This window comes from Schistocerca americana, chromosome 9 (genome assembly GCF_021461395.2).
Source record: "Schistocerca americana isolate TAMUIC-IGC-003095 chromosome 9, iqSchAmer2.1, whole genome shotgun sequence".
NCBI classification, from domain to species: Eukaryota; Metazoa; Arthropoda; class Insecta; order Orthoptera; family Acrididae; genus Schistocerca; species Schistocerca americana.
The window spans coordinates 225208705-225220785 of NC_060127.1; positions in this window are offsets into that span (position 1 = coordinate 225208705).

Genomic DNA, 12081 nt, shown 5'->3' on the forward strand with positions numbered 1-12081 from the left:
AAGAAGGTCCAAGGGATACTGTAAACCTGAAGTGAAGCATCGGAATTTAAAACTGGACTCACAGGAGAGGTTCAAATCATAGAAAGTGAGAGTGTCAGTGCTCTTGTACTTAAGCCGCCATTGTGCCTTTTGTATTAAATTCGGATGCAATTTCTGTGTTTCATCGTCAATAAGAAGGTCCAAGGAATACAGTAAACCTGAAGTGAAGCATCGGAATCTAAAACTGGACTCACAGGAGAGGTTCAAATCATAGAAAGTTAGAGTGTTAGTCCTCTTTTAATTAAGTCGGCATTGTGGATATTGCATTACATTTCGATGCAATTTCTATGTTTCATCGTCAATAAGAAGGTGCAAGGTATACAGTAATCCTGAAGTGAAGCATCGGAGTTTAAAACCGGACTCACAGGAGAAGTTCAAATCATAGAAAGAGAGAGTGTCAGTCCTCTTGTACTTAAGTTGGCATTGTGTCATTTGTAGTAAATTCGGATGCAATTCCTGTGTTTCATAGTCAATAAGAAGGTCCAAGGAATACAGTTAACCTGAAGTGAAACATCGGAATCTAAAACTGGACTCACAGGAGAGGTTCAAATCATAGAACGTAAGAGTGTCAGTCCTCTTGTACTTAAGTCGGCATTGTACCTTTTGTATTAAATTTGGATGCAAACTCTGTGTTTCATCGTCAAAAAAAAGTCCAAGGGATACAGTAAACCTGAAGTGAAGAATCGGGATCTAAAACTCGACTCATAGGAGAGGTTCTTTTGAATTTAATTCCGATGCAAGTTCTGTGTTTCATCGTCAATAAGAAGGTGCAAGGTATGCAGTAAACCTGAAGTGAAGCATCGGAATCTGAAACTGGACTCACAGGAGAGGTTCACATCATAGAAAGTGAGAGTGTCAGTTGTCTTGTACTTAAGTCGCCATTGTGACTTTTGTATTAAATTCGGATACTAACTCTGTGTTTCATCGTCAATTAGAAGGTCCAAGGGATACAGTAAACCTGAAGTGATGCATCGGAATCTGAAACTGGACTCAGAGGAGAGGTTCAAATCATAGAAAGTGAGAGTGTCAGTCCTCTTGTACTTAAGTCGGCATTGTGCCATTTGTATTAAATTTGGGTGCAATTTCTGTGTTTCATCGTCAATAAGAAGGTCCAAGGGATACAGTAAACCTGAAGTGAAGCATCGGAATCTAAAACTGGACTCACAGGAGAGGTTCAAATCATAGAAAGTGAGAGTGTCAGTCCTCTTCTACTTAGGTCGGCATTGTGCATTTTGAATTTAATTCCGATGCAATTTCTGTGTTTCATCGTCAATAAGAAGGTCCAAAGGATACAGTAAACCTGAAGTGAAGCATCGGAATCTAAAACTGAACTCTCAGGAGAGATTCAAATCATAGAAAGCAAGAGTGTCACTCCTCTTGTACTTAAGTCGGTATTGTGCCTTTTGTATTAAATTCGGATGCAATTTCTGTGTTTCATCATCAATAAGATGGTCCAAGGGATACAGTAAATCTTAAGTAAAGCATCGGAATCTAAAACTGGACTCACAGGAGAGTTTCAAATCATAGAAAGTTAGAGTGTCAGTCCTCTTGTACTTAAGACGGCATTGTGCCTTTTGTATTAAATTCGGATGCAATTTCTGTGTTTCATCATGAATAAGAAGGACCAAGGGATACAGTTAATCTTAAGTAAAGCATCGGAATCTAAAACTGGACTCACAGGAGAGTTTCAAATCATAGAAAGTTAGAGTGTCAGTCCTCTTGTACTTAAATCTGCATTGTGATTTTTGAATTTAATTCCGATGCAATTTCTGTGCTTCATCGTCAATAAGAAGGTCCAAGGGATACAGTAAACCTGGAATGAAGCATTGGAATCTAAGACTGGACTCACAGGAGAGGTTCAAATCATAGAAAATGAGAGTGTCAGTCCTCATTTACTTAAGTGGGCATTGTGCGTATTGAATTTAATTCCGATGCAAATTCTGTGTTTCATCGTCAATAAGAAGGTCCAAGGGATACAGTAAACCTGAAGTGAAGCATCGGAATCAAAAACTGGACTCACAGGAAAGGTTCAAATCATAGAAAGTGAGAGTGTCAGTCCTCTTGTACTTAAGTCGGCATTGTGGCATTTGTGTTAAATTCGGATGCAATTTCTGTGTTCCATCGTCAATAAGAATGTCCAAGGGATACAATAAACCTGAAGTGAAGCATCGGAATCTAAAACTGGACTCACAGGAGAGGTTCAAATCATAGAATGTTAGAGTGTCTGTCCTCTCTTACTTAAGTCGGCATTGTGCCTATTGCATTAAATTCCGATGCAATTACTATGTTTCATCGTCAATAAAAAGGTGCAAGGTATTCAGTAAACCTGAAGTGAAGCATCGGAATCTAAAACTGGACTCACAGGAGAGGTTCAAATCATAGAAAGTGAGAGTGTCAGTCCTCTTCTACTTAGGTCGGCATTGTGCCTTTTGAATTTAATTCCGATGCAATTTCTGTGTTTCATCGTCAATAAGAAGGTCCAAAGGATACAGTAAACCTGAAGTGAAGCATCGGAATCAAAAACTGGACTCACTGGAGAGATTCAAATCATAGAAAGTTAGAGTGTCACTGCTCTTGTACTTAAGTCGGTATTGTGCCTTTTGTATTAAATTCGAATTCAATTCCTGTGTTTCATCGTCAATAAGAGGGTCCAAGGGATACAGTAAACATTAAGTGAAGCATCGGAATCTAAAACTGGACTCACAGGAGAGGTGCAAATCATAGAAAGTTAGAGTGTCAGTGCTCTTGTACTTAAGTCGGCATTGTGATTTTTTAATTTATTTCGGATGCAATTTCTGTGTTTCATCGTCGATAAGAAGGTCCCAGGGAAACAGTAAACCTGGAGTGAAGCATCGGAATCTAAGACTGGACTCACAGGAGAGGTTCAAATCATAGAAAGTGAGAGTGTCAGTCCTCTTATACTTAAGTCGGCATTGTTGCATTTGTATTAAATTCGGATGAAATTTCTGTGTTTCATCGTCAATAACAAGGTCCAAGGGATACAGTAAAACTGAAGTGAAGCATCGGAATCTAAAACTTTACTCACAGGAGAGGTTCAAATCATAGAAAGTGAGAGTGTCACTCCTCTTGTAATTGAGTCGGTATTGTGCCTTTTGTATTAAATTCAGATGAAATTTCTGTGTTTCATCGTCAATAACAAGGTCCAAGGGATACAGTAAACCTTAAGTGAAGCATCGGAATCTAAAACTGGACTCGCAGGAGAGTTTCAAATCATAGAATGTTAGAGTGTCAGTCCTCTTTTACTTAAGTCGGCATTGTGCCTTTTGTATTAAATTCGGATGCAATTTCTGTGTTTCATTGTCAATAAGAAGGTCCGAGGGATACAGTAAACCTGAAGTGAAGCATCGGAATCTAAAACTGGACTCACAGGAGAGATTCAAATCATAGAAAGTTAGAATGTCAGTCCTCTTGTACTTAAGTTGGCATTGTGCCTTTTGTATTAAATTCGAATGCAATTTCAGTGTTTCATCGTCAATAAGAAGGTGCAAGGTATACTGTAAACCTGAAGTGAAGCATCGGAATCTAAAACTGGACTCACAGGAGAGGTTCAAATCATAGAAACGTAGAGTGTTAGTCCTCTTTTATTTAAGGCGGCATTGTGGCTTTTGCATTATATTCCGATGCAATTTCTATGTTTCATCGTCAATAAGAAGGTGCAAGGTATACAGTAAACCTGAAGTGAAGCATCGGAATTTAAAACCGGACTCACAGGAGAGGTTCAAATCATAGAAAGAGAGAGTGTCAGTCCTCTTGTACTTAAGTTCGCATTGTGCCATTTGTATTAAATTCGGATGCAATTCCTGTGTTTCATAGTAAATAAGAAGGTCCAAGGAAAAAGTAAACCTGAAGTGAAACATCGGAATCTAAAACTGGAGTCACAGGAGAGGTTCAAATCATAGAAAGTAAGAGTGTCAGTCCTCTTGTACTTAAGTCGGCATTGTACCTTTTGTATTAAATTTGGATGCAAACTCTGTGTTTCATCGTCAATAAGAAGGCCCAAGGGATACAGTAAACTTGAAGTGAAGCATCGGAATCTAAAACTGGACTCACAGGAGAGGTTCAAATCATAGAAAGTGAGAGTGTCAGTCCTCTTCTACTTAGGTCGGCATTGTGCCTTTTAAATTTACTTCCGATGCAATTTCTGTGTTTCATCGTCAATAAGGAGGTCCAAAGGATGCAGTAAACCTGAAGTGAAGCATCGTAATCAAAAACTGGACTCACAGGAGAGATTCAAACCATAGAAAGTTAGAGTGTCACTCCTCTTGAACTTAAATCGGTATTGTGCCTCTTGTATTAAATTCGGATGCAATTCCTGTGTTTCATCGTCAATAAAAAGATCCAAGAGATACAGTAAACATTAAGTGAAGCATCGGAATCTAAAAATTGGACTCGCAGGAGAGGTTCAAATCATAGAATGTCAGAGTGTCGTTCCTCTTTTACTTAAGTCGGCATTGTGCATTTTGTATTAAATTCCGAATTCAATTTCTGTGTTTCATCGTCAATAAGAAGGTCCAAGGGATACAGTAAACCTGAAGTGAAGCATCAGAATCTAAAACGGGACTCACAGGAGAGGTTCAAATCATAGAAAGTTAGAGAGTCAGTCCTCATTTACTTAAGTCGGCATTGTGCCTTTTGTATTAAATTCCGATGCAATTTCTGTGATTCATCGTCAATCAGAAGGTGCAAAGTATACAGTAAACCTGAAGTGAAGCATCGGAATCTAAAACTGGACTCACAGGAGAGGCTCAAATCATAAAAAGTTAGAATGTCAGTCATCTTGTACTTAAGTCGGCATTGTGGCATTTGTATTAAATTTGGATGCGGTTTCTGTGTTTTATCGTCAATAAGAAGGTCCAAGGGATACAGTAAACCTGAAGTGAAGCATCGGAATCTAAATCTGACCTCACAGGAGAGGTTCGAATCATAGAAAGTGAGAGTGTCAGCCCTCTTGTACTTAAGTCGGCATTGTGCCATTTGTATTAAATTCGGATGCAATTTCTGTGTTTCATCGTCAATAAGAAGGTCCAAGTGATGCAGTAAACCTGAGGGGAAGCATCGGAATATAAAACTGGACTCACAGGAGAGGTAGAAATCATAGAAAGTGAGAGTGTCAGTCCTCTTGCACTTAAATCGGCATTGTGCCTTTTGTATTAAATTCGGATGCAAACTCTATGTTTCATCGTCAATAAGAAGGTCCAAGGGATACAGTTAACCTGAAGTGAAGCATCGGAATCTAAAACCGGACTCACAGGAGAGGTTCAAATCATAGAAAGTTAGATTGTCAGTCCTCTTGTACTTAAGTCGGCATTGTGCCTTTGGAATTTAATTCCGTTCCAATTTCTGAGTGTCATCGTCAATAAGAAGGTTCAAGGGATACAGTAAACCTGAAGTGAAGCATCGGAATCTAAAACTGGACTCACAGGAGAGGTTCAAATCATAGAAAGTTAGAGTGTCTGTCCTCTTGTACTTAAGTCGGTATTGTACCTTTTGTATTAAATTCGGATGCAAACTCTGTGTTTCATCGTCAATTAGAAGGTCCAAGGGATACAGTAAACCTGAAGTGAAGCATCGGAATCTAAAACTGGACTCACAGGAGAGGTTCGAATCATAGAAAGTGAGAGTGTCTGTCCTCTTGTACTTAGGTCGGCATTGTGCCATTTGTATTAAATTCGGATGCAATTTCTGTGTTTCATCGTGAATAAGAAGGTCCAAGGGATACTGTATACCTGAAGTGAAGCATCGGAATCTAAAACTGGACTCACAGGAGAGGTTCAAATCATAGAAAGTGAGAGTGTCAGTGCTCTTGTACTTTAGCCGCCGTTGTGCCTTTTGTATTAAATTCGGATGCAATTTCTGAGTTTCATCGTCAATAAGAAGGTGCAAGGTATACAGTAAACCTAAAGAGAAGCTTCGGAATCTAAAACTGACTCACTGGAGAGGTTCAAATCATAGAAAGTGAGAGTGTCAGTCCTCGTGTACTTAAGTCGGCATTGTGGCATTTGTATTAAATTCGGATGCAATTTCTGTGTTTCATCGTCAATAAGAAGGTCCAAGGGATACAGTAAACCTTAAGTAAATCATCGGAATCTAAAACTGGACTCACAGGAGAGGTTCAAATCATAGAAAGTTAGAGTGTCAGTCCTCTGGTACTTAAGTCGACATTGTGCCTTTTGTATTAATTTCGGATGCAAACTCTGTGTTTCATCGTCAATAAGAAGGTCCAAGGGATACAGTAAACCTGAAGTGAAGCATCGGAATCTAAAACTGGACTCATAGAAGAAGTTCAAGTCATAGAAAGTTACAGTGTCGGTCCTCTTGTACTTAAGTCGGCATTGTGATTTTTGAATTTAATTCCGATGCAATTTCTGTGTTTCATCGTCAATAAGAACGTCCAAGGGATACAGTAAACCTGGAGTGAAGCATCGGAATCTAAGACTGGACTAACAGGAGAGGTTCATATCATAGAATGTGAGAGTGTCAGTCCTCTTTTACTTAAGTCGGCATTGTGCGTTTTGAATTTAATTGCGATGCAATTTCTGTGTTTCATCGTCAATAAGAAGGTCCAAGGGATACAGTGAACCTGAAGTGAAGCATCGGAATCTAAAACTGGACTCACAGGAGAGGATCAAATCATAGAAAGTGAGAGTGTCACTCCTCTTGTACTTAAGTTGGTATTGTGCCTTTTGTATTAAATTCGGGTGCAATTTCTGTGTTTCATCATCAATAAGAAGGTCCAAGGGATACAGTAAACATTAAGTGAAGCATCGGAATCTAAAACTGGATTCGCAGGAGAGGTTCATATCATAGAATGTCAGAGTGTCAGTCCTCTTTTTTTTTAAGTGAAGCATTGGAATCTAAAACTGGACTCATAGGAGAGGTTCAAATCATATAAAGTGAGTGTGTCAGTCCTCTTGTACTTAAGTCGGCATTGTGCCATTTGTATTAAATTCGGATGAAATTTCTGTGTTTCATCGTCAATAAGAAGGTCAAAGGTATACAGTAAACCTGAAGTGAAGCATCGGAATCTATAACTGGACTCACAGGAGAGGTTCAAATCATAGAAAGTTAGACTGTCAGTCCTCTTGTACTTAAGTCGGCATTGTGCCTTTTGTATAAAATTCGGATGGAATTTCTGTGTTTCATCGTAAATAAGAAGGAGCAAGGTATACAGTAAACCTGAAGTGAAGCATCGGAATCTAAAACTAGACTCACAGGAGAGGTTCAAATCATAGAAAGTGAGAGTGTCAGTCCTCTTGTACTTAAGTCGACATTGTGCCATTTGTATTACATTCGGATGCAATTTCTGTGTTTCATCGTCAATAAGAAGGTCCAACGGATACAGTAAACCTGAAGTGAAGCATCGGAATCTAAAACTGGACTCACAGGAGTGTTTCAAAACATAGAAAGTTAGAGTGTCAGTCCTCTTTTACTTAAGTCGGCATTGTGCCTTTTGTATTAAATTCCGATGCAATTTCTATGTTTCATCGTCAATAAGAAGGTGCAAGGTAAGCAGTAAACCTGAAGAGAAGCATCGGAATTTAAAATCGGTCTCACAGGAGAGGTTCTAATCATAGAAAGTGCGAGTGTCAGTCCTCTTGTACTTACGTCGGCATTGTGCCATTTGTATAAAATTCGGATGCGATTTTCGTGTTTTATCGTCAATAAGAAGGTCCAAGGGATACAGTAAACCTGAAGTGAAGCATCGGAATCTAAATCTGACCTCACAGGAGAGGTTCGAATCATAGAAAGTGAGATTGTCAGCCATCTTGTACTTAAGTCGGCATTGTGCCATTTGTATTAAATTCGGATGCAATTTCTGTGTTTCATCGTCAATAAGAATGTCCAAGGGATACAGTAAACCTGAGGTGAAGCATCGGAATCTAAATCTGGACCCACAGGAGAGATTCAAATCATAGAAAGTGAATGTGTCAGTCCTCTTGTACTTAAGTCGCCATTGTGCCTTTTTTATTAAATTCGGATGCAATTTCTGAGTTTCATCGTCAATAAGAAGGCCCAAGGGATACAGTAAACCTGAAATGACGCATCGGAATCCAAAACTGGACTCACAGGACAGGTTCAAATCATAGAAAGTTAGAGTGTCAGTCCTCTTGTACTTAAGTCGGCATTGTGCATTTTGTATTAAATTCGGATGCAAACTCTGTGTTTCATCGTCAATAAGAAGGTCCAAGGGATACAGTAAACACGAAGTGAATCATCGGAATCTAAAACTGGACTCCTAGGAGAGGTTCAAATCATAGAAAGTTAGAGTGTCAGTCCTCTTGTACTTAAGTCGGCATTGTGCCTTTTGATTTTAATTCTGATGCAATTTCTGTGTTTCATCGTCAATAAGAAGGTCCAAGGGATACAGTAAACCTAAAGTGAAGCAATGGAATCTAAAACTGGACTCACAGGAGAGGTTCAAATCATAGAAACTGAGAGTGTCAGACCTTTTTTACTTAAGTCGGCATTGTGCGTTTTGAATTTGATTCCGATGCAATTTCTGTATTTCATCGTCAATAAGAAGGTAAAAGGGATACAGTAAACCAGAAGTGAAGCGTCGGAATCTAAAACAGGACTCACAGTAGATGTTCAAATCATAGAAAGTGAGAGTGTCAGTCCTCTTGTACTTAAGTCGCCATTGCGCCTTTTGTATTAAATTCGGATGCAATTTCTGTGTTTCATCGTCAATAAGAAGGTCCAAGGGATACAGTAAACCTGAAGTGAAGCATCGGAATCCAAAACTGGACTCACAGGAGAGGTTCAAATCATAGAAAGTTAGAGTGTCAGTCCTCTTGTACCTAAGTCGGCATTGTGCCTTTTGAATTTAATTCCGATGCTATTTCTGTGTTTCATTGTCAATAAGAACGTCCAAGGGATACAGTAAACCTGAAGTGAAGCATCGGAATCTATAACTGGACTCACAGGAGAGGTTCAAATCATAGAAAGTGAAAGTGTCAGTTCTCTTCTACTTAGGTCGGCATTGTACCTTTTGAATTTAATTCCGATGCAATTTCTGTGTTTCATCGTCAATAAGAAGGTCCAAAGGATACAGTAAAACTGAAGTGAAGCATCGGAATCTAAAACTGGACTCACAGGAGAGATTCCAATCATAGAAAGTTAGAGTGTCTCTCCTCTTCTACCTAATTCGGTATTGTGCCTTTTGTATTAAACTCGGATGCAATTTCTGTGCTTCATCGTCAATAGGAAGGTCCCAGGGATACAGTAAACCTTAAGTAAATCATCGGAATCTAAAACTGGACTCACAGGAGAGGTTCAAATCATAGAAAGTTAGAGTGTCAGTTTTCTTGTACTTAAGTCGGCATTGTGCCCTTTGTATTAATTTCGGATGCAAACTCTGTGTTTCATCGTCAATAAGAAGGTCCAAGGGATACAGTAAACCTGAAGTGAAGCATCGGAATCTAAAACTGGACTCACAGAAGAAGTACAAATCATAGAAAGTTAGAGTGTCAGTCATCTTGTACTTAAGTCGGCATTGTGATTTTTGAATTAAATTCCGATGCAATTTCTGTGTTTCATCGTCAATAAGAAGGTCAAAGGGATACAGTAAACCTGGAGTGAAGCATCGGAATCTAAGACTGGACTCACAGGAGAGGTTCAAATCATAGAAAGTGAGAGTGTCAGTCCTCTTTTACTTAAGTCGGCACTGTGCGTTTTGAATTTAATTCCGATGCAATTTCTGTGTTTCATCGTCAATAAGAAGGTCCAAGGGATACAGTAAACCTGAAGTGAAGCATCGGACTCTAAAACTGGACTCACAGGAGAGGTTCAAATCATAGAAAGTTAGAATGTCTTTCCTCTTGTACTTAAGTCGGCATTGTGCCTTTTGTATTGAATTCGGATGCAATTTCTGTGTTTCATCGTCAGTAAGAAGGTGCAAGGTATACAGTAAACCTGAAGTGAAGCATCGGAATCTAAAACTGGACTCATAGGAGAGGTTCAAATCATATAAAGTGAGTGTGTCACTCCTCTTGTACTTAAGTCGGCATTGTGCCATTTGTATTAAATTCGGATGAAATTTCTGTGTTTCATCGTCAATAAGAAGGTCAAAGGTATACAGTAAACCTGAAGTGAAGCATCGGAATCTATAACTGGACTCACAGGAGAGGTTCAAATCATAGAATGTTAGACTGTCAGTCCTCTTGTACTTAAGTCGGCATTGTGCCTTTTGTATAAAATTCGGATGGAATTTCTGTGTTTCATCGTAAATAAGAAGGAGCAAGGTATACAGTAAACCTGAAGTGAAGCATCAGAATCTAAAACTAGACTCACAGGAGAGGTTCAAATCATAGAAAGTGAGAGTGTCAGTCCTCTTGTACTTAAGTCGACATTGTGCCATTTGTATTACATTCGGATGCAATTTCTGTGTTTCATCGTCAATAAGAAGGTCCAAGGGATACAGTAAACCTGAAGTGAAGCATCGGAATCTAAAACTGGACTCACAGGAGTGTTTCAAAACATAGAAAGTTAGAGTGTCATTCCTCTTTTACTTAAGTCGGCATTGTGCCTTTTGTATTAAATTCCGATGCAATTTCTATGTTTCATCGTCAATAAGAAGGTGCAAGGTAAGCAGTAAACCTGAAGAGAAGCATCGGAATTTAAAATCGGTCTCACAGGAGAGGTTCTAATCATAGAAAGTGCGAGTGTCAGTCCTCTTGTACTTAAGTCGGCATTGTGCCATTTGTATAAAATTCGGATGCGATTTTCGTGTTTTATCGTCAATAAGAAGGTCCAAGGGATACAGTAAACCTGAAGTGAAGCATCGGAATCTAAATCTGACCTCACAGGAGAGGTTCGAATCATAGAAAGTGAGATTGTCAGCCATCTTGTACTTAAGTCGGCATTGTGCCATTTGTATTAAATTCGGATGCAATTTCTGTGTTTCATCGTCAATAAGAATGTCCAAGGGATACAGTAAACCTGAGGTGAAGCATCGGAATCTAAATCTGGACCCACAGGAGAGATTCAAATCATAGAAAGTGAATGTGTCAGTCCTCTTGTACTTAAGTCGCCATTGTGCCTTTTTTATTAAATTCGGATGCAAATTCTGGGTTTCATCGTCAATAAGAAGGCCCAAGGGATACAGTAAACCTGAAATGACGCATCGGAATCCAAAACTGGACTCACAGGACAGGTTCAAATCATAGAAAGTTAGAGTGTCAGTCCTCTTGTACTTAAGTCGGCATTGTGCATTTTGTATTAAATTCGGATGCAAACTCTGTGTTTCATCGTCAATAAGAAGGTCCAAGGGATACAGTAAACATGAAGTGAATCATCGGATTCTAAAACTGGACTCCTAGGAGAGGTTCAAATCATAGAAAGTTAGAGTGTCAGTCCTCTTGTACTTAAGTCGGCATTGTGCCTTTTGAATTTAATTCCGATGCAATTTCTGTGTTTCATCGTCAATAAGAAGGTCCAAGGGATACAGTAAACCTAAAGTGAAGCAATGGAATCTAAAACTGGACTCACAGGAGAGGTTCAAATCATAGAAACTGAGAGTGTCAGACCTTTTTTACTTAAGTCGGCATTGTGCGTTTTGAATTTGATTCCGATGCAATTTCTGTATTTCATCGTCAATAAGAAGGTCCAAGGGATACAGTAAACCAGAAGTGAAGCGTCGGAATCTAAAACAGGACTCACAGTAGATGTTCAAATCATAGAAAGTGAGGGTGTCAGTCCTCTTGTACTTAAGTCGCCATTGTGCCTTTTGTATTAAATTCGGATGCAATTTCTGTGTTTCATCGTCAATAAGAAGGTCCAAGGGATACAGTAAACCTGAAGTGAAGCATCGGAATCCAAAACTGGACTCACAGGAGAGGTTCAAATCATAGAAAGTTAGAGTGTCAGTCCTCTTGTACCTAAGTCGGCATTGTGGCTTTTGAATTTAATTCCGATGCTATTTCTGTGTTTCATTGTCAATAAGAACGTCCAAGGGATACAGTAAACCTGAAGTGAAGCATCGGAATCTATAACTGGACTCACAGGAGAGGTTCAAATCATAGA